General features: G+C 43.1%; 1 protein-coding gene across 5 annotated transcripts in view; it reads right to left on the reverse strand.

The window, feature by feature from the left end:
- Positions 1 to 20,450, reverse strand: part of Smco4 (single-pass membrane protein with coiled-coil domains 4) — a 68,621-nt gene extending 48,171 nt beyond the window's left edge. For 4 of the 5 annotated variants that reach the window (XM_021252574.2, XM_021252578.2, XM_021252580.2 and 1 more), the window contains exon 1: positions 20,313 to 20,450. The gene's annotated coding sequence lies outside the window, so the exon portion shown is untranslated. The remainder of the gene's footprint in view (positions 1 to 20,312) is intronic. The other variant, XM_021252589.2, reaches the window with a different exon arrangement.
- Between the last annotated feature and the right edge of the window lie 4,830 nt (positions 20,451 to 25,280).

A 25,280-nucleotide genomic window follows, 5' to 3' on the forward strand; every position in this document is an offset into this window, starting at 1 on the left:
GACAGAAGGCTAACTTTGTTTTCCTAAGACTCAGCTTCATTTATAAAATAAGGGGTAAAAACAGTATCTCACAGGAAATATACCTAATGCCACAAAACGGTACACTTGAAAAGGATTAAAAAGGTAAATTTTGTTATGTATTTTACCAAAATAATAAAATTAGGCTAACATTTGAACTTAAAAAGTCAGAGGTTCATAAAAAGGAGTACATAAGAAACTGTAAAGATACACATTATACTTAAATCCTAATAGCTATTTATTAATAGTAATTTTATTCATTTTTATTACAAAGATAATATATACTCACTGTAGAAAATGCCAAAAATAGAGATATGAGCCTCTTATAATACCGAAAACCAGATATAACCATTGAAAATTTATTTTTATAGTATTTTTCCTATGCATAGATATTTCTTTCAAATTTAGAACATAATGTATATATAATCTTGTAGTTATGAACTATTCTTTTCTGCTTTATAGTTACAAAAACAATTCTCACAATGACATCCAGAAACAAAAGCCTTACATTCAAGGGGAAAATAAAAAGTTGTGTGAACCTGAGAAAAGAACAAGGAGATCATATGGTGCACCTACAGACACCTGTCTCTAGAACTAGAGTGGAGATTTAGCCAAATCCTCCATACCAGTTCCTCCTCTCCCATCCTCATTCACCCAAAAAGTAAAAAAAGTCCTAGAGATCTGGCCAGACAGGAAGGCCATCAAGGCATAATGAAGCTGAAGGTCATGAGTTTGGGGAGAGTTCCGTATGTATCTGGCTGGGTGGGACAGAGTTCATGTTCACCTTGCCCTGAACAGCCCTGTCTTCAAGGAGCTCCCACTGTGACCTACGAGACAGTGGCAAGGAACTGCCCAGAGCAGGGAGGGACCCGAAGAAGAGGGACCTTCATTCTAATCATTTCATCCATTCCCAAGGTTAAAAATGAGACAACTGAAGTCCAGGGATGTAAGTGACTTTCCCAAGGCAGCAGCAATGGGATCAGAACTTAACATTCCAGATCCCATTTGGTGATCAGAAGACTGAGCTCTCAAAGCTCTGAGCTAAGTTCAGAGCCCAGCAAAGATGCCAGAGCCATCTCCAATGCAATCCTGTCCACCAAGAAGTATTTATTTACTAAGTGCTTGGGATACATCAACACAGACAAAAGTCACCCCCAAGCATAGGGTGAAGCTGTTTTACTAACACCTAGAGCCTCGTCTGGCCCCCTACTCCTGAGCAAGTCCTCTCTGCTTTACCTATAACTTGGAAACAAAGCCAGGCTCCATAGCTCCTGAGGGATGCCATCCAAGTTGGAACTTCCTGAGCAACTCCGGCAGAGAAAGGCAGTGCAATTCAAAAGGCAGTTCCTCTAAGGAAGCTCTTTTGATGTGCTAGGGGAAGCACCCCAAAAATAACCCTGGAGAAGGAATTACACTCTCACAAAATACATTCGTAATGCTCACTTCTAGCTAGGAATAGCCTTCACAACTTTCATTTTGTATGGGTGTGTTTTGCTTGAGAAGAAAGAGTGTGTGGTGGTGCCCCAAGGCAACCCCTCAAATACTACAGAGGAGCAGCTGCTCCAGACACAAGGGAATTCTATTTCCATCTTTGCTTATATATAATTATCTTCTAAAGCAATGCTCTCCAGAGAGGCCACAGTGGCAGTGACGCCCTGATAACCTCCCCTTGCGGGTTGCTTCTGGCATTACCACAAAAGGTGGAGGCAACAAACCCACTTCACACAAAGCCAGGCCCTTCCTTTGGAAGCTCAAAGAGGAAATTCCAGGTCAACCAGATAGGACCATTTCCCTTGGTTCGGAGGCCAAGGAATCTGAAGTTATGATTCTTTCGGCAGTCACACAAGCTTTGGACCACCAGGCTAGGCAAGCAGAGGGCAAGCCTCTTCCTAAATTTCCTTCTTTTTCATGACTGATATTCAGAGCTCACAGGCTGAAATGTTTTTTATGACAAGAAAGACGAAAAAAGTATGAAAACTTTGTAGGCCCTTTAGAAAGTGGTTGGTAGACAGGGCCCCTGTGCCCAGACCCCATGCAGTTCACTGGCTCTCTCCACAGGTCCTTTTGGGCCTTCCTTTCTGCTCTTTATTTTCAAGACAAAATGTGGCCCACTGACCAAGGGAACTGACTTGACTCTTTTAACAGCATAATGACTGTATATACAGAAGGACCTGGAAACTGAACACAGCTTACACACTGACCTCAGCATTTTCTAAATCTTCCCAGAGGGATGATCATCTGAACCGTAACCACAGTGCTCACCATATAGGCCCAGGGCTGGAGGGGAAGAGCTGACCCCACCATTTCAGGTAGAGTGAGGATCTGCCGCTCCCAGGAGGGTGGCCACATACAGCGACATTCCCAGCAGTCCCTGCCACCCTCTTCCTCATGTTCTTCATCTATGTGGTTTATGAGTAGGGAAGTGGATGGGTGCAAAGATATCTAGAGGAACAGACAGGAAAAGATGGTGATCAAAAGTCGAGTACTAACTTTTTTCTTTTTTTGAAACATAGAAACAGTTGCTGCAAGCTGGCCCACGCCTGCAATCTTGCTTTAATTTGTGCTCACAGCCCCAAGAGTGACTTCTATCCCACCAGAGCAAAGGCCAAAATGTTCACAAAAATGGGCAGGAACCTCCTTGATTCTCAACTTCTCATACACATAAACCCAACCTCTTGTACCTCATGACCTCTTCCCAACACACACAAACAATGCATATCAAAATAACTGTCCCTGAGCTGGGGACTTAGCTCAGTGGTTCCGCCGCCTGCTTCGCAGGTGCAAGGTCCTGAGTTCGAGCCCCGCTACCAAAAAAAACAAAATAACTGTCCCTGAACCACCTAACAGTGCACCTGCCTACATTGGGACCTCTGCATTTGCTGACCCCTCTTCCTCCTTACTTCACCTTCTCCCCTCATCTGGAGTTCAAACGCTACCATCTCAGCAAGGCTTTCCCTGGACACTTTTTAATACATCACCTTCCTCTGCCCTGGCACTCTCTATAGCTTTTCAGCAATCATTACTAGCTCAGATACTGTCTGGCTTGAACAGTGGCCCAAAAAACCTCCACCTTTTTGAGAATGTGACCTTAAGTGCAAATAGGGTCTGCGCAGATATAATTTGTTAAGGTGAATGTGATAGTGAATTTTACATGTCAACCTGACTAGGCCATAGATGCCAGATGCCTGCTCATCTGGCCAAACATTAGTCTGTGCTGATGAAAGTGTTTCTAGATGACATTAACATTTGAAGCGGTAGACTGAGTAAAGGAGACTGACCTCTCCTATGTGGGTGGACCTCATCAATCAAATGAAAGCCTGAATAGAACCAACAGGCTATGTAAGAGATAGCTCCCCTTAACTGAATGCTTGAGCTGGTACAGTACATTGGTCTTTTCCTACCTTTAGACTTGGACTAAAAAATTGGCTCTTCTAGGGTCTCAAGCTTACTGGCTTTCACATGGAACTTATTACATCAGCTCTCCTGATTTCCCAGGCCTTCAGACCTGAAATGGAACTTACATCATTAGCTTTGCTGGGACTCCAGCTTGCTGGCTACAGATTGTGCAACTTCTTAGCCTCCATAATCATGTGGGCCAACACCTTATAATAAATCTCTCTCTCTACACACACACACACACACACACACACACACACACACACACACACACACAGCTGGCTCTGTTTCTCTGGAGAATTCTAACACAATGAAGTCGTACTAATCTATTAGTTCTGTGTCTCTGGAGAACCCAGTCTAATAAACACAGGGGACCTCAGGCAATGGCATGTAAAGGAAGAGGCTGAAATCAGAGCTATGTTGCTATGGGCCAGGAACACCAGGAAGTACCAGCAACTACCAGAACCCAGGAAAGAAGGATGGAATAGATTCTCCCCAAATCCTCTAGAGCTGCGGCAGAGTAAAGTTCTGCTGCTTAAGCCACCATTTCTGGTCCTGTGTTACAGCAGCCCTAGGAAATGGACAGACATACCATGTATTTATAATCATTTAATGTCTGTCACCCTTACTAGAAAATAAGCCCCACAAGAACAGTAATTTTGGCTTCTTTTGTCTAGTGCAAAATTTCTAACACCACGTAGAGTAACTAGCACTGGGTAGATAGCAAATATTTGCTGAATGAATTCTAAGTGAATAATGATGAGCTTAGAAGGGAGATACAGATGCAACACTCATCCTACAGAGAATAAGACTGAGAGGCTAATCTACTTCCCCTCAGAAGACCCAGGTCAAGAACTGAACTCGGACCTTGTTTGTTTCTGTGATAGATAATACTGAGCTCCTACCATGTTCTGAGTACTCTCCCACCCAGTTCCTGGGAGAGCTGCTACACACAGTAATAACTACCCACATACGTGGTGTGGCAGAACAGAGGGGTGGGATCCAGACTTGGACCTGGGGTCTTAGTGTCAGTCTCAGTGTCCTCCTCTGTCAAGTTGCAGGGTGGATTAAAAGCTGAAGCTGCTTGCTTTCTAAGGGGTAAGCAAGGATCATTTTAATTCATGCTGCTTCTGAGAAGCCTTCTAAGACCTCTGGAGCCAGGGTGAAGTCTCTGTTCTGCTGATTTCCATCCAGGGCAACGCCTTTAGCATTAGCACTTATCACGCATCATTCTGAAATCTCTTTCATACCATAGGCTAAGTAGCTAATTTTTAAACACATCATCCAGACTTATGTCACTGGCCTGTTATGTGGAACTCAGCAGGCCACACAGTTTACCCAGGTCTTAATGTGTCCTTGGTGAGTGCTCTGCTCCTCACAGGCTGACAGACCACAAGTTAACCACCAAGATCAGCTCCCAAGAGCAAGGTTTCCTTTGCCCTTTCTGGACTCCAGCACTCTGGGTTGTTCTGCGGGTCTTGTGTGCAGCCCTCTCCACACTCAAGCTGCAGGTCTCAGTCCATTTGGTTTGGATAAACCACTAGCAAACAAAGGATGGGCTCCAAATGAACCTGGTGTCTTACACAAACAGGCCTGCACATGCACCAGGAAAATTAAACTACCACGGATGGACATCAGATGGGGCTGGCACCATTAACAGGATAAGAACATGAGCTTTAAAGGAAGCAGGACTAAGTCTAAATCCCAGCACTGTCTGGCCTTGGACTTTTCCTCTCTGCATTTCAGTGACCCCATCTCACAAGGCCCTCAGGAGGAGTGAATGGTAGAGCTAACACTCTGTAATTCTCTTCTGCTATCTACGCCTGAAAATGGGCAGTGTGTAGCAGCGTGGAGAAGAAGGGAACAATCTCAACTTCCTAGAGCTCAAAACTGCCCACTTCTTTGCTGTCCTGCCAGTTATGTGGCTTGGGGCAGACACACAACCTTTCAGGAATTCTCTCACTGGCCTCAAAACAGAGAAAGTAATGCTAGCATCCCCCTCAGAACTCAGTACCAACAGTGACAAGGCCATTATGTCTGGAACTTGGGTGTACACGCAGGAAGTAGTTCACAGCAGTATAAGAGATATCCAAACTTACTCTCCTGCCCTGCTAAAGGCTCCATTCTAACCTCTACCTTCACTCCTCCTCCTTCATTCCCATAACTCAAACTGTCACATGATTCTAGGTAGCTACTAATCTCCTGACCTACCCACTTCTGTGCAGTCCAGGTTTGCCTTTAATTTGCTATATAGCCCAGGCTGGCCTCAAACTTGTGATTCTCCTGCCTCAGCCTCCTAGGATTGCTAGGATTGCTGAGTTCTCCTCTGTAATATTACCAAACTATGTCTATTTTTAAACTTAGCAAATATAATGTTTAGTCATTCATTTAAAGACACTTATCAAGGAAAAGAGAACATAAACAGTAGTTATGTAAAGTTACTGAGTACTTTCACGTAAAATATGCTGACAGCCTTTAAAACACTACTATGTCAATCCTCAAAAGCAACCTATGAAGTAGGTCCTAACAGTATTCCAAGTGAGGAGACCGAGGTCCAGAGAGATATAATAACTGCTAGAGTGCCACAGCCATAATGGGCTAGGTGACAGCTGAGTTCCAGAGTGGCCCAGCTCTGGAGTCTCTTCCCCCACACCAAGCTGCCTTCTCCACACTTCTCTCTGGACCCCTTGCAATGGCAAGTGAAGGATACTGTCATCCGGGAAACCAAGGTTTCCTGAAGTCCACTGTGTCGCCTGGATAACTTGGCCTGCAGAGATGGCCCTGGGATGAGCCTACCTGTGCAGGCTTCTACATGCCTCCTCTACCAGCCCACTGGTCAGCAATGAAAAACCACTGCTTCTCCCCACAGCACCCTCGAAGGGACAAACTGCCACAATATTCCTACTGCAAGCCAGGAGAACAGGGGAATGATAACCACGCAGCTGGAAGGAAAGACTCCTCCACATGGAATCCTGCCTTACCACATACCCACTACATTTTCAAAAAGCCACAACATCTAGTTTTCCAGCAGTCTCTAAATCTTGAAACTCTGCCTTGGCAGGGCAGGACAGACTAGTCTCAGCTCATACTTACACATGCCTGGTTCCTCAGGAGGGAGGTTCAGAGAAATACTTGGGCATGTTACACCAAAATTAAAGTATTCTGTTACCACACCCAGGGTCCATTATAAGTAGAAAGAATGTGCAACCAGCAGTGCTTGCTGCCAGGTGCCACACTGCCACTCATGATACAGCACTCCAAGAAAGCCATGGTCTTTGCGGGTTAAGCACCATGGTTGTTATGGTCCCACCCACTCTGAATGTCTAAGATCTCCCCACTAAGACCCAGAAGCTGAAGAATGGGTGTCACAATTTCAGTAAGCACCAAAATGCCTACTAAACACAATCTATTTCTTTCACCCAGCAGAATGGCAGCCAATGGAGAATGGGGCAGCCTGATACACTATGGGTATTTTAAATCAATAGAGCCCTTGAGAGCACAGTGGAGATTACCACAACTTGGTGGGGGGGCAGGGGTTGAGATAGGGTCTCCGTATGTAATTCAGGCTGGCCTTGAACTCACTATAACCCAGGCTGGCCTACAGCTCACTGTGATCCTTCTACTTCAGCCTCTTGAGTGCTGGAATTACAGACATGCACCACCACACCTGGCCTACCACATTTTAAATGAATATAATATTTAATACACCAATTCCACTCCTAGAGAAATAAATGCATACTACTGTGTATGTATGAAGATATAATGGCAAAACTAATGGGATAGTTTTTATGTCCTCCAATAGGAAACCAATTCATAAATGACATGCCTACATTTGATAGACAAAAAACACAGAATAACTGAAGTTACAAATATGAAAAGATCTCCAAAGTATGTGAAAAAAAAAAAAAGGCAAGGAGTGGAAAAATAGACACTAACACCTCTTCTTGCTTTTTGCTGCTTCCACTGCCACAAACTGTTCCTCCTCTGCCATGCCTATCTGCCATTCACCCTGCCTTGGAGCCAGGCTTTTATGGACTGAAACCTCTACAGACGTAGGTCATACAGAACTCCCCTACACACACACAAAGCTGTGGCTGTGAGAAAAGAGAGAACTCACCATACACTGGATAAGATGAGGATCTGGACCAGTTTTTGTGTCTCTTACCATCAGCTTACACTGAACCCAATGGACCATTCCTATTGTAAGAAGTCACTTAAGAAAACCTGCCTGCTGAAGAACCTTCCAAGCAGCCATTCCCCCCCCCACCCCCGCCAGGGCCAAGGAACTGAGCCTTGAGGGTGTGAGCAGCACCCACCCCCACCTGTCCTGAAACCACCACCCCCATGAAATGAGAAGACACGTAAACAAGTCTGAAAACCAGACTTGCAGATCACCTAAAGCAACCACAAAGGCAAACGAGATGGAACAATCTGATACTCAATGACCTAGACTCCAAGAACTGGCAACAAAAAAGGATCTGGAAAAAATGAAAACAGAAATAATTTCTCAGATAGCAGCAAAGATTGTGCCCATAGTGAAAGACATGGTCAATAAATCTAGAGAGGATACAGATAAAAAAATACAAGAGCCGAGGAACATCATGAAATTTTAACATGGGAAACAAATGGAATCCATAGAACAGATGCAAACAGATTTCTAGGAGATTGAAAACTCCACTGAAAGTCTACACAACAGAATGAGCCAATGTGAGGACAGAATTTCAGATATAGAAGATAAGATTGCAATTAGTGACCAGGAAAAGAAAAACTGCTTTAAAATTCTAAGGGACCACAAGAAATCAATCCAGCAGCTGCTAGACAATGCAAAGAAGAACAAAATAAGACTGACTGGAGTCAAGGAAGAAATAGGAGAGAGTGCAGATGACATAAAAAACCTGTTCACAGAAGTGATGACAGAAAACTTTCCAAGCAGGGGAAAACAACTTGACATACAGGTAAGTGTGGCATATAGGACTCTAACTAGCTGTGACCAAAAAAAATTCTACACATAGGCATATAATAGTGAAGATTCCAGAAACCCAACAGAAGAACAGAATTCTACAAGCAGTGAGAGAAAAGAAAATCACATACAAAGAAAAGCCCATCAGAATCACAGCAGACTTCTCAACGCAAACCCTCAAGGCAAGAAAAGGTTGGAGTGATGTATTTCAAGCCCTAAAGGAAAACAACCTCCATCCCAGATTGACGTACCCTGCAAAACTATCTTTCAAAATTGATGGAGAAATAAGATACTTTCATGACAAAGAGCACCTTAGGAAATTGATGAATACCAAACCAGCACTCCAAAAAAATTTTAGACAATATCCTAGGAAAAGACAATGAGGATCACAACCCGAGGAAGCACAGCAGAATGAAAGCATCAGCCACAACAAGAAACTAAATGCAAACAGAGAATACAAGAAATATAAAAAATCATGACAATGATAAGTCAATACATATCACTTATAACCATCAATGTTAATGGTCTCAATTTACCAATAAAAATATGTAGACTGGCAGAATGGGTCAAGAAGCAAGATCCACCAATATGCTGCATACAGGAAACACACTTAATTCAAAAAGAAACTCATAGACTGAAAGTTAAAGGGTGGAAAACAATACTCCATGGGACAGGAACCACCCCCAAAAAAGGAGGAGTAGCTGTCCTCTTTGCAGATCAAGTGGGTTTCAAACCAATACTGATTAAGAGACAAAGAAGGACACTACATCCTTGTAAAGGCAAGAATCCAAGAGGAAGAGATGAAAATCATAAATGCATATGCACCAAACACTAGTGTGACCAACTATATAAGACAAATACTAATGGACATGAAAAATCAAATAAGCACTAATACAATAGTAGTGGGGGAACTCAATACTCCACTGTCACAAATAGATCAACTGGACAAAACATAGGCAATGACATACTACAACTCAATCAAACTCTTGAACAAATGAACTTAGCAGATGTTTAGTGTTCCACCCCACAAAATCAGAATACATTCTTGTGCTCATTTCAGCTCCACATATACAGAATACGCATTCTTTTTGGCTGCACATGGGTCATTATCCAAAATAGACCACATACTCGCTCATAGAACATGTGTAAGTAAGTGCAAAGGAATTGAAGTTATCCCCTGTATATCATCAGACCATAGAGCGATGAAATTGGAGATCAACAGCAAAAGAAACTGCAATAATTTCACAAACACATGGAAATTGAACAACACACTTCTGAATAACCAGTGGGTCACAGAGGAAATTAAAGAAGAAATCAGACAGTTCCTACATTTAAATGACAATGACAATACAACATATCCAAATCTATGGGACACAATGAAACCAGTCTTATGACAAAAACTCATAGCAGTGAATACACATATTATGAAAGCAGAGTGAACCCAATTAAACAACCTGATGCTGAATCTCAAGCTTCTAGAAAAAGAAGAGCAGGACAAACCCAAAGCTCATACAAGGGAGGAAATTATAAAGATCAGAGCAGAAAAGAATGCAAGGAGGACTAAGAGAATGATACCAAAAATCAATGAAGTCAAGAGTTGGTTCTTTAAAGAATAAACAAAATTGACAAACCATTACCCAACTTATCAAAAAAGGAAAGAAAAGGCCCAAATCCATGCAATTAGGAATGAGAAAGGATGAAATTACAATGGACCCAGCAGAAATCCAGAGGATCATCAATACCTACTTCAAGAACCTATATGCCAGTAAGATGGAAAACACAGAAGAAATGGACAGATTCCTGGATATGTATGAATTACCAAAGTTGAACAAAGATGATCTAAATATTCTGAACAATCCAATATCAATCAATGAAATTGAAAATGTAATTAAAAACTTACCAGCTAAGAAAAGCCCGGGTTCTGACAGCTTCACTTCTGAATTCTACAAGACATTTAGACAAGAACTACTGCCACTACTGTTTAAACTCTTCAATGAAATTGAAAGGGAAGCAATACTCCCAAATTCATTCCTGGAAGCAAGCATCACCTTGATCCCCAAAGCAGAGAAAGACCCAACTGAAAAAGGAGAACTATAGGCCAATCTCACTAATGAACACAGATGTAAAAATCCTTAATAAGATACTGGCAACTAGGATGCAGAAGATCATCAAGAAGAGCATACACCCTGACCAAGTGGGATTCATCCCAGGGATGCAGGGACGGTTCAACATACGTAAATCAATCAATGTAATACACTATATCTACAGAGCCAAGGACAAGAAACATATGATCATCTCAATTGATGCAGAAAAACCATGTGACAAAATCCAACATGCATTTATGATGAAAACCCTACAAAAAATTGGAATAGATGGTCTCTACCTCAATCTGATAAAAGCCATCTATGAAAAACCAACAGCCAGTATCATACTAAAAGGTCAAAAACTGAAATCCTTCACACTAAAATCAGGAACAACACAAGGATGTGCACTATCACCACTCATGTTCAATATAGTTTTGGAAACATTAGCCATGGCAATTAGATAAGAGAAAGAAATGAAAGGAATAAAGACAGGAAACGAAGAAGTCAAATTGTCATTATTTGCAGATGACATGATACTCTATATAGAAGACCCCAAGAACTCCAACAAAAGTCCTCTAGACTTAATAACACAATTCAGTAAAGTAGCTGGATACAAGGTCAACACACAAAAATCAATAGCTTTCCTCTACACCAATGACAGACTCACTGAGAGGAAAATGGGGCAAACAATTCCTTTCACAACACCAACCAAAAAACTGAAATACCTAGGAATCAACCTAACAAAAGAAATCAAAGACCTCTTCTCCGAAAACTATAGCACTCTGAAGAGAGAGACTGAAGAGGATATCAGAAAATGGGAAGACATCCCTTGTTCCTGGGTCGGAAGAACCAACATAGTGAAAATGGCCATACTTCCAAAACTGCTATATAGATTCAATGCAATCCCAATTGAAATCCCAGCATCATACTTCATGGACCCTGAAAAAACAATCCAAAAATTCATTTGGAACAAAACAAACAAACAAACAAAAAACATTTGCTATTTTTTCCAAATAGCAAAAGCAATTCTAGGCAACACACATGGCAGGGGGTATCACAAACCCCAACTTGAAACTATACTATAAAGCTACTGTGATAAAAACAGCATGGTACTGGCAAAGAATCAGAACTGAGGACCACTGGAAGAGATTAGAAGATGCAGAAACAACTCCAGACACACTCACCCACCTCATCTTCAACAAAGGTGCCAAATACCCTCACTGCAGGAAAGAGAGCCTCTTTAATAAGTGGTGCTAGATGGCAGGGGTGTGGAGAGAAAGGAACCCTTCTCCATTGTTGGTGGGAATGTAGACTGGTGCAACCACTGTGGAAATCAGTATGGAGATACCTCAAAGAACTAGGACTAGAGGTCCCATTTGACCCAGCTATTCCCCTACTGGGAATCTTCCCCAAAGAATTAAAAGAATCATACCACAGTGATATATGTGCACCTATGTTTATAGTGGCACAGTTCATAATAGCTAAAGCTTGGAAACAGCCCAAGTGCCCATTAACTGGAAACTGGATAAAGAAGATGTGGTTTTTTTATAAAATGGAGTACTACTCAGCCATAAAGAATGAGAAACTAGAGACATTTATAGCTAAATGGATGCATACTGAGGCCATACTCTTAAGTGAAATAAATAGGACACACATGTGTAAATACCGAATAGTTTCTCTAGTGTGAGAAATTCATGGTGTAAATAAGGGTGAAAATGATTAAAATAAATAATTGATAATGTGAAATAAGAAAAGGTCCAAGGGTTTGGGGATGGTGGAAGGGGAAAGGGAAAGGGAAGAAGGGAAAGAAAAAACTATGAGGAAAAAAAAATGGAATCAAACTCTGTGTAAATAGGGAAGGGTGGAGGGGGTAAAGGGTGCACAGGTAATGGGAAAAAAAATAAGAACTAAGATACATCACGTTCTGGTACAAACACCCAATGATAAATGTAAATGTATTTTATACCTAAAATGTACCAATAAATATATATACAAACTTTAAAAAAAGCAAAAAAATAAATAAATAAGTGGTGCTGGAAAAATGGGTTTCAACTTGCCAAAGATTAAAACCTGACCTACATCTCTCACAATGCAATAAACTAATTTCCAAATAAATTAAATATCTAAGTGTTAAAACAGAAATGCTGAACCGGCTGGAACAGAGGTTAGGTAGAACTCTTGAAGACAGTGGTGTAGGAAAAGATTTTATGAACAAAACCTCAGTTGCCCATGAACTAGCACAAACAATCAACAAGTGGGATCTCTTCTTATTTAAAAGCTTCTGTACAACAAGAGAAACCACCAGTAGTGTGAAGAGACAACCCACAATGTGGGAAAAAAATCTTCACCTGCTTTTCCTCAGACAAAGGTCTACTATCTAGAATATATAAAAAACTTTAAAAAATCAGACCTCCCAAATTTAAAGACCCAATCCAAAAATGGGCATCTGAAATGAACAGACATTTCTCAGAGAGAGAAGTCGAAATAGCAAATAAACATATGAAAAAATGTTCCACATCACTGGTCATTCAAGAGATGCAAATGAAAACAATACTGAGATTCCACCTCACTCCAGAAAGAATGGCGGCTATCAGGAAATTAAACAATAACAAATGCTGGCAGGGCTGTGGGGAAAGAGGAACACTGCTCCACTGCTGGTGGGAGTGTAGACTGGTGCAAGCACTGTGGAAATCAGTACGGAGATACCTCAAAGAACTAGGACTGGAAGTCCCATTTGACCCAGCTACCCTGCTGGGTATCTTCCCCAGAGAATTAAAAGCATCATACCACAGTGACATATGCGCACCCATGTTCATAGCAGCACAATTTGTAATAGCTAAAACTTGAAGTAGCCCAATTGCCCATCAACTGAAGACTGGATAAAGAAAATGTGGTTTTTTAATAAAATGGCATACTACTCAGCCATAAAGAACAAGAAACCAGAAACATTTACAGCTAAATGAATGCACATTGAGGCGATACTCTTAAGTGAAATAAACAGGACACAAATGTGCAAATACTGAATAGTTTCTCTAGTGTGAGAAACTGAAAGTGTAAATAAGGACTAAAAGGTATAATAGGTAATGTGAAATAGGAAGAAAAGGGGCAAAGGGGAAGTGGAAGTGGGAGGGGTAGGAGGAAGGAAAGAAGAGAATGGAATATGAGAAAATGATAAAATGGAAACACAGTCTTTGTAAATAGGGAGGGATGGAGGGGTTGGAGGAGAGGGGAATGGGGAAAAAATAAGAACCAAGATGGATTATGTAAAGGTGCAAATTTCCAATGATGAATGCCATTATATTGTATACCTAAAATGTACCGATATAATTTATTTTAAAAAAAGAAAAAGAAAAATATACACTAATAGATTTAGGCTTAGGAAAGAAAACCACACATACAGGCTGAGTTTCCGAATACACAACCAACTGCTACAACTGGTTACCTCAGGTTCTGGTGGTAAGGCAGTGCCTAGGGGAGGGTTATCTGGGGAAGGGGGCTTGGCATGTCGTCTATGCACATCTACACTATCTCTAGTGTAAAGTGGGGTGGTGAAGCAGAATATATTAACATATTCCCTATACAGTTTAAGAAAAAAGCAACTAAACTGAGTATGAACATCATTACCCAAAGAGGATTCTTATTCCCACATAAAACTGCTATACCAACCTGCACAGGCATCCAGGTGGCACTCATTGATTGCTGACTTAAGGTGGACTGATAAGGTTCAAGTCCGTTTTCTGAGCCTCCAAAGACTGGACCAGGATCAATAGGGAAGGAAGGAAATGTGTGGTACAAGGAAAACTGTGTTAAAAGCTCTTTACAAGCTGCAAGCCTGCCCTACCCTGAATCTACCATCTCCCTAATTCATCAGTTCTAGAGCCATCTTCCCTTTCAGCCCCATAGGAACAGACAAAAGCCAAAATCAGGATGAAGAGAGAATTCCCTTTCCCACAGCAGAGGGGAAGCCTCCCACTGTTACCAACAGAGCTGCTCTCAGTTATGCCAAGGAAAGAGCCTGGCCAGACTCCACCTTCCCGACTGCCACTGCCATGCTCTTGGGATGGCAGGACAACCAAGCCTGGCAGCCCTGCAGCCCACTCAGTGGAGTCCCTCCACTTCGGCAAGCAGCCCAGGAGTCTTTTCACACTCACTATTCAAACTGCACCACTCTACAAATCAAATGGCCCTGCCAAGAAAACAGCAAAAATTTGGGGAAAAAAAAGACAAATCAATGGTATTCTGGCTAAATATATATTTATTCTTTCTGTCTGCCAGAGCAGTGGCACTATTGTAGATTTAAACATTTGATAAGTATCTTTTTGGTTCTCAGTAATAACTAAAACAAACAGTCCCAACACACCCAGATACACACACGCATGCACACACACATGCACACGAAACAAAAAGAACGGCAAAGAGGCTTTGCTTAGGACACAATGTTCAAGAGATAGAAATGACAGCTAATACCTGCAGGCAAAAAGTTTTCTCCAGTTAAAACATGTGCCCTTGGCAAGTGCTCCTACCACGCAAACAAACTGACTGGATGCTTTAACAGCCCCTTTAGAACAGGAAAGAGAGGTCACCTCTTCCAGGGAAAGGAGTAAGCATCCAGCAGAAAGTGACAAGTGGGTCTATTCAGAGACTCACTGCAGAGCTGGGCAGTAACTGATAGAGCTGGGCAGTAACTGATGGTGCTGGGAAACACTCAGGTACAACACACAGACCTTGGCTGCCTCTTACAGAGAGATAACACAGCCCAAACAAAGCCAGAACCTGATCAACCAGTCTCCAGCTTGACCGAAGCAAGAACAAAATCTCCGAAAGGCAAGGGTATTACATATTCTGCAACCCTGAAAGCAAGTTTACTATTGTGTCTGGCATTGACTAGCAAAGAAGTCAAAAGACCAGTATATTCCTGACATGACAACAGTGTGTCCTACAATAAGGACACCAGCCAACCATCTCCCCATGCTGGTTGTGGTACTCTTAAGTCAGCCTGGCTTCCTTCCCACAGACTCCGGCACTCAGGGGAGGGTGGCCACAGTTCACCACTGTGGACTCACCCACTCTCGCTCCTTCCTCAGCCACGTTGGAATGCTTGGTGATAAGCCAACCCCATCTGGGGCACATCAGCTCTCAACCATAACTAAGAAGTAAACCCCCTGGTGAGTTCCCAGGGAATAATGAGGTACAGAATGCACCCCAGGCAAGCTTCTTTCTTTGGTAGCTTCCTCCCTTTAGCACACTTTGCTTACAGTTTAAATGTTCATGCCAGCATTTCCTTAAATTGGATCTGAAAAGCCTGACTCCCATCCTCTGAGATGCCTCTGGAGAGGAAAAAGTAAGGCCAAGGCACAGAGAGGAGGGCTCTTTCAGGTTGGACCCAGAAATCTGTCTCTAGCTGTAGCAAGAGACCAAAGGAGGCAGTTTTGGTTTCTGTAAAGATTGTTTTTAGTCTGTGAGGAGTCAGTATCTCCAACACACGGGCCTGGGGGCTCAGAACTGCAGTGGGAAAGATGAGCAGAGGAGATGAAGAGAAAGGCTTGGATTTGAGTTCTCCCTCTGCCAATTCCAATATCCTGAGGGACTGAGCTCTTCTAACATGTTCCCTTTCCTACACCACCACTGCCTTTGTCTTAGTGTCTTACTTTCAAATCCTCATCATATCTCAAACTAATTACTTTAATAGACTCCTTCCTCTACTAATTTCAACTTGCTCCACTTCATACTCCCATATCCCCACCAAGCGTCTTTCTAGAATACAGACCTGACCTTCTCTCCCTTAAGGGAGCTCCCAACCTGTAGGACAGCTCCTTATACTCAGCACAGCCAGCAAAGCCCCTGCCTGCCTTTGCAGCACCCAGGGAAACACAGGCTATGGAGTCCCACAGATCACCAACTCTAAGGGTAATGACTGGACACACATGTGTGTTTCTGTCCCATTTCTACATCTATGCATTGGGAATAACATGATCAACTCTTCCAGTCTGCTGTAAGAATTAAGTCCAAGTTGTGAAAAGTCTAACTCTCAAGAGACTGTCCCCAGCCCCCCAGCAGTTCAGAGGGTACACTCTTCACCACTGTGCTGTACCACCTCTTCATAATGAGCAAGAACTAATCCAAAAGAAAAGGCTCATGCAAGCTCTGAAAATATAAAAGCTAGGATACCAAAATGTGAAGGAAACCAAAATTAACTCATTATCAAAACAATGTGAGAGGAGGGAAAAAATGAGAAGAGAAAGAAAACATTTCTTTCAAGGAGAAAAGCTTTTAAAATACAAATCTCTATGATGTTTTGAACTTCATTTGTTACAATGATTTAGGAAGATGACATCTCAAAGATTCACAAAGGAGACACTTCCTTTTTTTTACACTATTTCTTAATTAATATCTTCAGAGAACTAAGAAGTACTTTTATAGACTGACTAAATCTTAATAAAATTCTCTGAGAAATTCTGGCATCAGTCACAACAAATACCCTCTTGGAATTTAATTTCCTTTTCAGCATACAACTTAACTCTGGAAACTCATTTACAACAGCACCACAACCAGTCAAAATCTGCCTGAAGCACAAAGACTACAGGACTAGGTGGAAACTGGCCCCATATTTAGCCAAATCCTACATCTGACAGAAATTTCCCCATGCCAAACTTTCCAGCTTCCTCTACCAGCCACATTCAATTCCTCCATTTCCTTCCTGCCCTCTCTCCCACCCACCTTGTGCTACAGCTCCTTCCAGGGCCTTCCATCAGCCAGAAACTCCTCAAATTCAGTATCATTTCCCCATCGAACAAATGAATTAAAAAGGAGCTGGAGGTGGTACGAACCCCTGAAATCCCAGCTACTCTGGTGACTGAGGTGGAAGGATTAGGAGTTCCAGGCTAGCCTAAGCAGCTCAGCAAGACCCTATACATTTACCTTCAATTTCTTACCAAAGACTGTCCTTTCTGGTTTCTGATTTTATTCAAATCCTTCCTTTTGGACTCAATGATCATGGGCCCTGGACTCACTGTAGGTAGCGGTAGGGAGGCAAAAGCTGAAAGAATTATTCATAAGGATAAAAATGTGCTTTAAAAGCCTTTTTTCCCTGAGGACAATTCCACTGAAGACTTCATCAATCCCATTATCTGGAGTACCAGTGTGCAAGGGAAAGAAAGGAGTACCCAACTTTAACTGCATACCCACTGCAATTCACAGGTACATCTTATGTAACATAAAGCAGACCGTTTTACCCTTATTTTACATATGCAGAAACCAGGCTGACAGAGGTTAGGCAATAGGCTCAGGATTTATCTCCAGGGCCATCAGACCCCTGAACTTACCACTTCACACACTGCTTTCATGGTCTATCAGCACTTAGGTTAAAATGTCCCAGGTTAGAGATCATGTTATAGTTTACATGATCCTTTTAACATTCATGATCTCATTATCACAACCCTGTAGGAAAGCTAAGAATTCCTTTTCGACCATTACAAAAGGCTATTTGGACCCAAAAATCATCAGTAACTTGTGCAAACCAGCTGTAATACGGAATTGTGCTGGATCTTAGCTTTGTTTTCTCACCTGCAAACTGATGCTCATTCCTATGTCACAGGGCCTAATGGCAGGAGCTCAGATGATAACTATTATTGGCAAGTGATTTTTATTCATATAATAGCCCTCAGTTAAAGTAAAATTTACATACACTGACACTTCTGATATTTCAAAGATTCAATCAACTGTCAAGCCTTTACCTGAAGGCATCATTTTACCACTGTCTAAAACTCAGAGGTAACCACAACTGCAGCTTCCCAGAAACTGACAAAAAAAAGAAAAACCCTAAAGCAAAAAGGAGTACTGAAAATGATGTGGTCAAACCCAATATGGACTTTGAAAGCTACTAAAGGAAGGGAACAAGAGAGGAGCATTTGGTTATGATAAAATACTCCTTACCGTCTAGCACCATGTGTTATTTAACCCCAGTCATTTCAATTCTATGATGGCCCTCAGCATCCAAAACGTTTCCAGAAGTTTCAGTGAGAGACTGCCCTGGGGATATGGGGAATGAGGGGAAAGGGGAGGACACTCTTGCTTGGAGCTATTTTTAATGTGGTGCACCTAAGTGCACTGCCTATTTACTATATTCACTTGAAAAGAAACCAAGTTAGCTCAGAAATGCCAGATACAACATAAATCAGCTCACCAATGCTCAAGTCAGAGTGGAAAGGCAGCAGAAGTGTGGATGTATAAGGATCCCAGCATCAAATAAGACAGAAAGAAACCTATAATCTGGGAAATGTCTTTCAGGTGAGGGCCCCACAAAGACAAACCAACTGTGAGCATCAATCAGACTTGAAGGTTGAGAAAAAAAGATTTTGGCCCACAGGTAATATATGTGATAATTTCTACGCACAACCAGCAACTTTACAGTAAAGACAGATGGACAGGCAACACTATCTGCCTGCATAAGAAGAGTATTTATATTGAAAATCTAGTTCTGATTATTGTTTTTTTGTTTTTTGAATCTTCTCATCTGTTTTCTTTTAAATCTGCTAATTTCTTTACAAGAATAAACTGAGTTTAGTTTGAGTGGCTGCTCTAATCTCACAAGGAAAAACATCTCCCTCAGAAACCTTCTCCTGTCTTTATCAGATTATCTAGTTCTTTTTATAGTTCATTTCACAAATAAGAAAAAGTCCAGAGAGGGCAAGTAGTTCTTCCAAAATCATACTCCTTGCTAACACATCTAGATGAGAACAAGGACCCAAGAGGCCCACCATCTGGGTCTCCAGCTGTATTACTGTCATAAATGACCCGGCACACTGGTGTCTTGAATATAAAGTTTATGTAGGAGAAAGGGAGAGTAAAACACACACACACACATATCTCTGTTGTCTAGGGGCATCACACAGGTTGTTCTAATAAAGCAACCAGCATCCCCAGAACCACTTGTTTCTGAAATAACCAACCTCAGCCGGAGAATAAAAGGCCACATCTTTTGCTCACGAAGCTGTGAGCAGATGTGGTGCTGGGCTCTGGACAGCTGCTAGCCCAACCCAAGGAATCTCTTAAGAGTCAGGGACTAGGCAGTACTGAACAGGGAATGGAGCTGGTGGGTGTGCAGAGATAGTTTTGGTTTTTTTCCTAAGTTATGATTTCACACAGTCCAATCAATCCTACTCACCCTGGAACCCTAAATAAACCATCCACCCAGTTGTCCTTCCTCAACTTGCCGGGGACCCGGACCGCAGCACTGCAGTTTGAGTGCTGGCAGACCAGGAGGGCCTTACTTGACTCCGCAGCACAAGAAGCCAAGCTCAAGTCCCCAATTCACCTCTTACCGGAACTCCCTGCCTAGGCTTCGGACCCCACAGGGGGCCCCAATTCTGGGCCCGACCTCTCTCGGAGTCTGCCCGCGACAGAAACGGGGAGGGGGTACAGCCGGTACCTACCTACGCGCCTCGGGTTCCCCAGTCCCGGGTGTTCTCTCCTACCCCGACCCTACGCGCGGACTCTCGGGGTCCCTGAGCGCACGTTGTGGCCCGCGTCTCCCCCTTCCCACACGGGCCCTCCCGGCCGCCCCTCACCCGCACTTCCCGCCCGGCCCAGGCGTCCGCCCCAACTTTTGCCAGCCGCGACCCGGGCCACGAAGCAGCTAAGTAGCCTCGTCCCGAGCCACGACGGCCGTCCGCGCCCGCATCCCGTAGGTCCCAGCCCGCCAGCGCGAGTTTCGCGCGGGACCGCCGGGCGCCGGGCCTCGGTCGGCACCCGCTGCGCAGGCGGAGGCGGAGGCGCCGCGGCTGGAACAGCGCTGTCCCGCCGCCGCCCCGCGCGCCCGAGGTCTCGCTCCTGCCCGGCTGCCGCTCCCTGCCCACCTGCCGGGGAGCAACCTCCGCCGCCACTGCCGGGAAGACGTGGCAGTGGCCGCTGCTCGCGCTCTCCGCCTCGCCTCGCCTCTCCTCTCGGCGCCCGCGCGGGCTGCTCTGGCGCGCCGGACCTCAGCGCCAGGCGCCCTCTGCCGCCGGGAAGCCGAATCCTCCCGCCCTAACCCTAACGCGACGCCACCCCCCACCCCCCACCCCCGGCTTCCCACGCGGTCCCCAGAGCGCCCGCGGGCTCCCTCTCAGCCCCGCGCTGAAGTCAGCTTCCTGTAGACACTTTCTGCCGCTGGAGAGAGCAAAATCGTGAAGGGTGGTTAGGGGGCAACACCACGTGCAGCGCGTTCACCATTCTCCCTCCTCAGCCTAGGTCTGGAATACCGAAGTGCGCCATAAATACTTGTGGAGGGAGCCTACGAGTGAGTGAGGGAACTGAGAGAGATTTCCACTTCTCTGTTCCCAAGTAGGTTTTTTATGCCTCAAGCGGACAGAGAGCCTGACTTGCGGTTGTTGTTTTTTGTAAATTACAGGTGCACCGTTTAGCATAGATAAATGAAACTGACAATTTCCCACCTCAAACCAGCATTACAGCTGTGCAAGGCCCAGCGCTAAATGTTATTCAGGACTCTTAGTCAGACTCTTAGGTTTTAAATCAACCACTCAGAAGGTGGGTAGCCTCAGGAAAGCTAGTCTCCCTGGGCCACAATTAATTCATCTATAAATTAAGAGTAATGAAACCTACTTCATAGGATTATTGTATTAACTGAGATCATGCACTCTAAAGCGCTTTACCCAGCCCTCTTATGTGTAGAGTATTATGTAAATGGTAATTATTATTTGTATGATTACTGATCTAGCAAGTATATATGCAAAATGAATAATAATGGCTGCCGTTTCACCTGCGGAAAACCGTAGTTAAAATCCTTGTTTGGTGGTATTGTCACCTGCTCAACAAGGTCAGCTCCACAGCAAGGCAGCTCCTATCCCTCTCCTGCACCCCCAGAAACAGGTCTTGTTTTGTTTTGTTTTGTTTTGTGTTTTAAGATCCCTAGAACTGAATCAGCTCTTCTGCAGGTTTCTCACCTGGGTTTCTGTGGCTATCTCTTAATTAACAAATGATTATTTTATTGATGTCAAAGGCAATAAACAGTTTGAGGGTTGCCCTGTACTGCCTCTTCCTGATTTCTTCCTGCACCTCTCAAACACACTTGCACCTTGGGTTTTCTGCATCTCAGTCCTATCAACTGTAAACTGGAGAGTAACAACTTGTGACATTGGGAGAGAAGTAGTGATCCAGTCTGTGAGCAAAATCCCTAGAACACATAGGTGTTTGGAACAGGCACTTAGTGCTTAATTCATTTAACAGGTACTTATGGGGCATCTATTTGGTGTTGTAGGTCTGGAAGGCTAAGAGAAGCAATTGTATTTGAGATGAAGTTCCTGCCCTCAAAAGAATCTGAGCTGTAGTGGATGAGACAGGCACATACATAACCATATTTGCACAGAAGGGGTGTGGCTGAATATGCAATTAGTAGGCCTCAAGGTCCAAACTGGGGCCATGGTTATTGTAGTGGGGAGTGCTTTAACCCATTATAGCAAATGTTGTTTTTCTCTAAATATTATGTACATAACTTCTCAAAGCCACTGCTTAAAATTAATGAGTAATTTTATGAGGCAAGCAGGGCTGTTGATGTAGGACTCAGTCTCTTAATTAGGTGACTCCAAATGTGCTCTTATACCAATGATATCCTATATATGGTGTCTTGATGTCATAATTTACAAGTTAGATGCTTGCTTATCTTGCAATGCAAGTCTAAGAGGGAAAGTTCCCACATTGTTAAACTAATGGCTTCTAATGGCCGCACACTAACCAAGGTGCCTTTGTGTGGTATCCTCCCACGTTGACCATGTGTCTTGCTTTGGCCACTGGGATATGAACAGATATGGTAATTAATGAGTGACCACATGCTCCAAACTCTTTGGAATGCTGTCCTAAGCTTGCAGAGAAGAAACCTTGCCCAACCTCCTTCAAAATGCAAGGCCCCAGAGCCGGGAGTGGTGGTGCATGCCTGTAATCCCAGTACTCAGAAGGCTCAGGCAGTATTGCTGAGAGTTCAAGGCCAGCCTGGGCTAGATAGTGAGTTCAGGGCCTGCCTGAACTACAAAAGGAGACACTGCCTCAAAACAAACAAACAAACAAAAATAGAAAGGCCCCAGGGAGAGAAAGGCTTGCCCTCCCAGCCCTGCCACCTGCTGGCTAAATTCAGTCAAATGAGTGAGCAGGCCTCAGGAAATGACAGCCAAAAATAACCCAGTCAACCCCAGAATTATGAGTCACTAAGTGTTGGCATGGTTTGTTGTGTAATAGATAATTAATGCACACATCACTCATAGGCATTTTTGCAGTTACAATGTCTTGGTGAAATTCACTTGGAATCAGTACTCTTACTAATATTTTCTGTCATGAAGCATTCAGTTGAAGTCACTATGCCTAAACTTAGCAGGCCATCACATTTTATGTAAATACCCTCTTTCAGAGTTTTTCATTAAAATAGTCACTGAGCCTCATACTACTGTTTCAAATCCTTTTGCAGTCAACAAGACAATGGGCTGGGAAAATCACCTGGTAAGCTAGCAAAAGCTTTAAACAACTGCTTGGAATGGCAACAACCCTATCATGAGGTTGGGTGTGTTTATCTCCCTTATTGTAAACTCAATGACAAGGTTACTGACAAGGTTTCGTGACAGATCACAAAACATCAAAGAAGGAAGAAAAGTTAGAGATCACTTAATCTACCACCCCATTTTACAGATAAGGAAACAAACTGAGATGATGAGAGCCTTACACATTCCCTGGGTCTTGTAGCTTGCTCAGAGCATAACTGGAATGACTAATTCAAAGTTTTTTACACTGATGAACTGTTCTGTTTTTCCTTTTCGACATTTGTTGCTATTTAAAATATTTTTCCCACACTCAAAGTATGTCCACAAATTTCCTTTGTATTTAGGATGAAATCCCAACTCTGAATATGGCCTGGAGGCTCCTCAAGGTCTAGTGCAGTTTGCCCCAGCAGAGGCATTGTTCTCTGCTCCTCAGCACACTCTGCCAAACTATCTTTCTGTTCCCCATATCAGCAAGCTCTTCTCCACTTCAAGTCCTGTGCACACACTGTTCCTTCTCCTGATTGGTTCTTTCCCGAATTCTTCACTTTGCTAAATCCTGTTTATCAGAACTCAATAAAGTTGCAAGCAGTGAAAAACAATGCAGGAGATAGTGTAAACAAAAAATTTATTAGAGAGGTAGGTAACTCACAATTTCTTCAGCTAAGTTTCAGAAATATCAAGAACCAAGACAGCTCAGAAATGTAAGGAGGATGGACACCTTGTCGAGGATCAGCTACTAAAACAACCCATGTAGTTTACTTCTATCCCTTGCTTCACTCTCTCCCAGATTTCAAGCCCTAGAAGCAAACTGGCTCAGTCACATGCTCTCCCTCAACCAGAGGACACTTTGAATGAAAGTCCACAAAGATGATCATCCGGGTGCTGTTACCAGATGAAAGGAAAGTTCATGCAAGATGACAAAAACAATGAACAGACACAATCTCTCAGGTCTTTGTTCAAATGTCCTCTTCTCAGGGAAGCTTTTCTTAACTGCTACATCTATTATACTCTCTCATGACACTCCTAATTTTTTTCTGTTTTGTCACATTTTATAATTACATATTTTTATGTTTGTTTGTTTCTCTCATTTTCCCTGGATAAGAGAAATAACTGTGCTCGTTTGTCTCTATACATCATCACCACCTAATCCAAAGCCTGGTGCATGACAGACTCTCAATAAATATTTATTGAATGGGGCCGGGATTTAGCTCAGTGGTTTCACGGCCTGCTGCACAAGCACAAGGACCAGAGTTCGATCCCCGGTACCAAAACAAAAAAATTTATTGAATGAATGAATGATACAGGTCTTATGGTTCTTCTGACTTGGTCCGCATGACATTAGCTTTGTAGAAATGAATGAGAAAAGACAAAGAGACTATGCTGAGTGTAGACTGTAGAAGATTCACTCTAATGGGTTTCCACGTGTTGCTGTGGAACAGGCAAGGACCGTCAGGATAAATGAGGAAATACCATTCTGTGCATCAGAGATGAGCCACGTTGACTATGCTGTGCTATTCTTGAGAGATGACTTATATATTATGCTGAAGTAAGATGAGAGAGACTTAAAATGGTGAAGTCTATGTATGTCTGAATGTTTGGAGAAGTAGGAACCCTCACAACTCAAATTGGGGTTTGGGCCTGGCTGCAGCTGCCAGAAGCTCAGGTCAGCAATGTATGTTCATAAACCTGCTCTCTCAGCTCTGTTTATGTTCAGTAGTACATTCCCTACAGCAGAAGTCCTACGATCATCCACTGGGGGCCGCAGGTCTGTAGAGTTTCACTATTAGGGACAAAATGAGAGTAATGAGAGCAATGCAAAGCTAAACATGTTCACTTTTTGTATGAATAAGCACTGTAGTTAGGATGGCTTGAGTATTGACTTTTTTTGTTTGGGTCCTTTTTTGGCAAAACAAAAATTTGACGACCTTAGTTTCCCCAAAAAAATGCTTTTGTAGTATTACTAGCCCATAAAAATTGAAAGCCTTGGAAATTAACACTTTACAATGTTGGACACCTAGGTAATCCCTGCCAGGGTGTTAGGCCCATCAGCAAATCATCTGCTGACTCAATAACCCTCATTCTATGAACTGTTGTTGCTGTTTTTTTATTCCTGTTTTGCATTACACCAACTTGACAGACCTGTTAGCTCCACTGGTTAGAACCTAAGGCTAAGGAGGCTTCACTCCCTGCCTCTGTGGCTGCTGGTTGGAAGGGAGCTGGGCTGTTGCTCTTTCCTATCAGGAAGAAAGACCTGGATTTGAGGTCTGGTCAATGATCTCAGTGTGTGTGTGTGTGTGTGTG

Source organism: Heterocephalus glaber, unplaced genomic scaffold (assembly GCF_053883595.1).
Source record: "Heterocephalus glaber isolate CG9 unplaced genomic scaffold, H.glaber_assembly_v1.0 deba00001429, whole genome shotgun sequence".
Lineage (NCBI taxonomy): Eukaryota > Metazoa > Chordata > Mammalia > Rodentia > Bathyergidae > Heterocephalus > Heterocephalus glaber.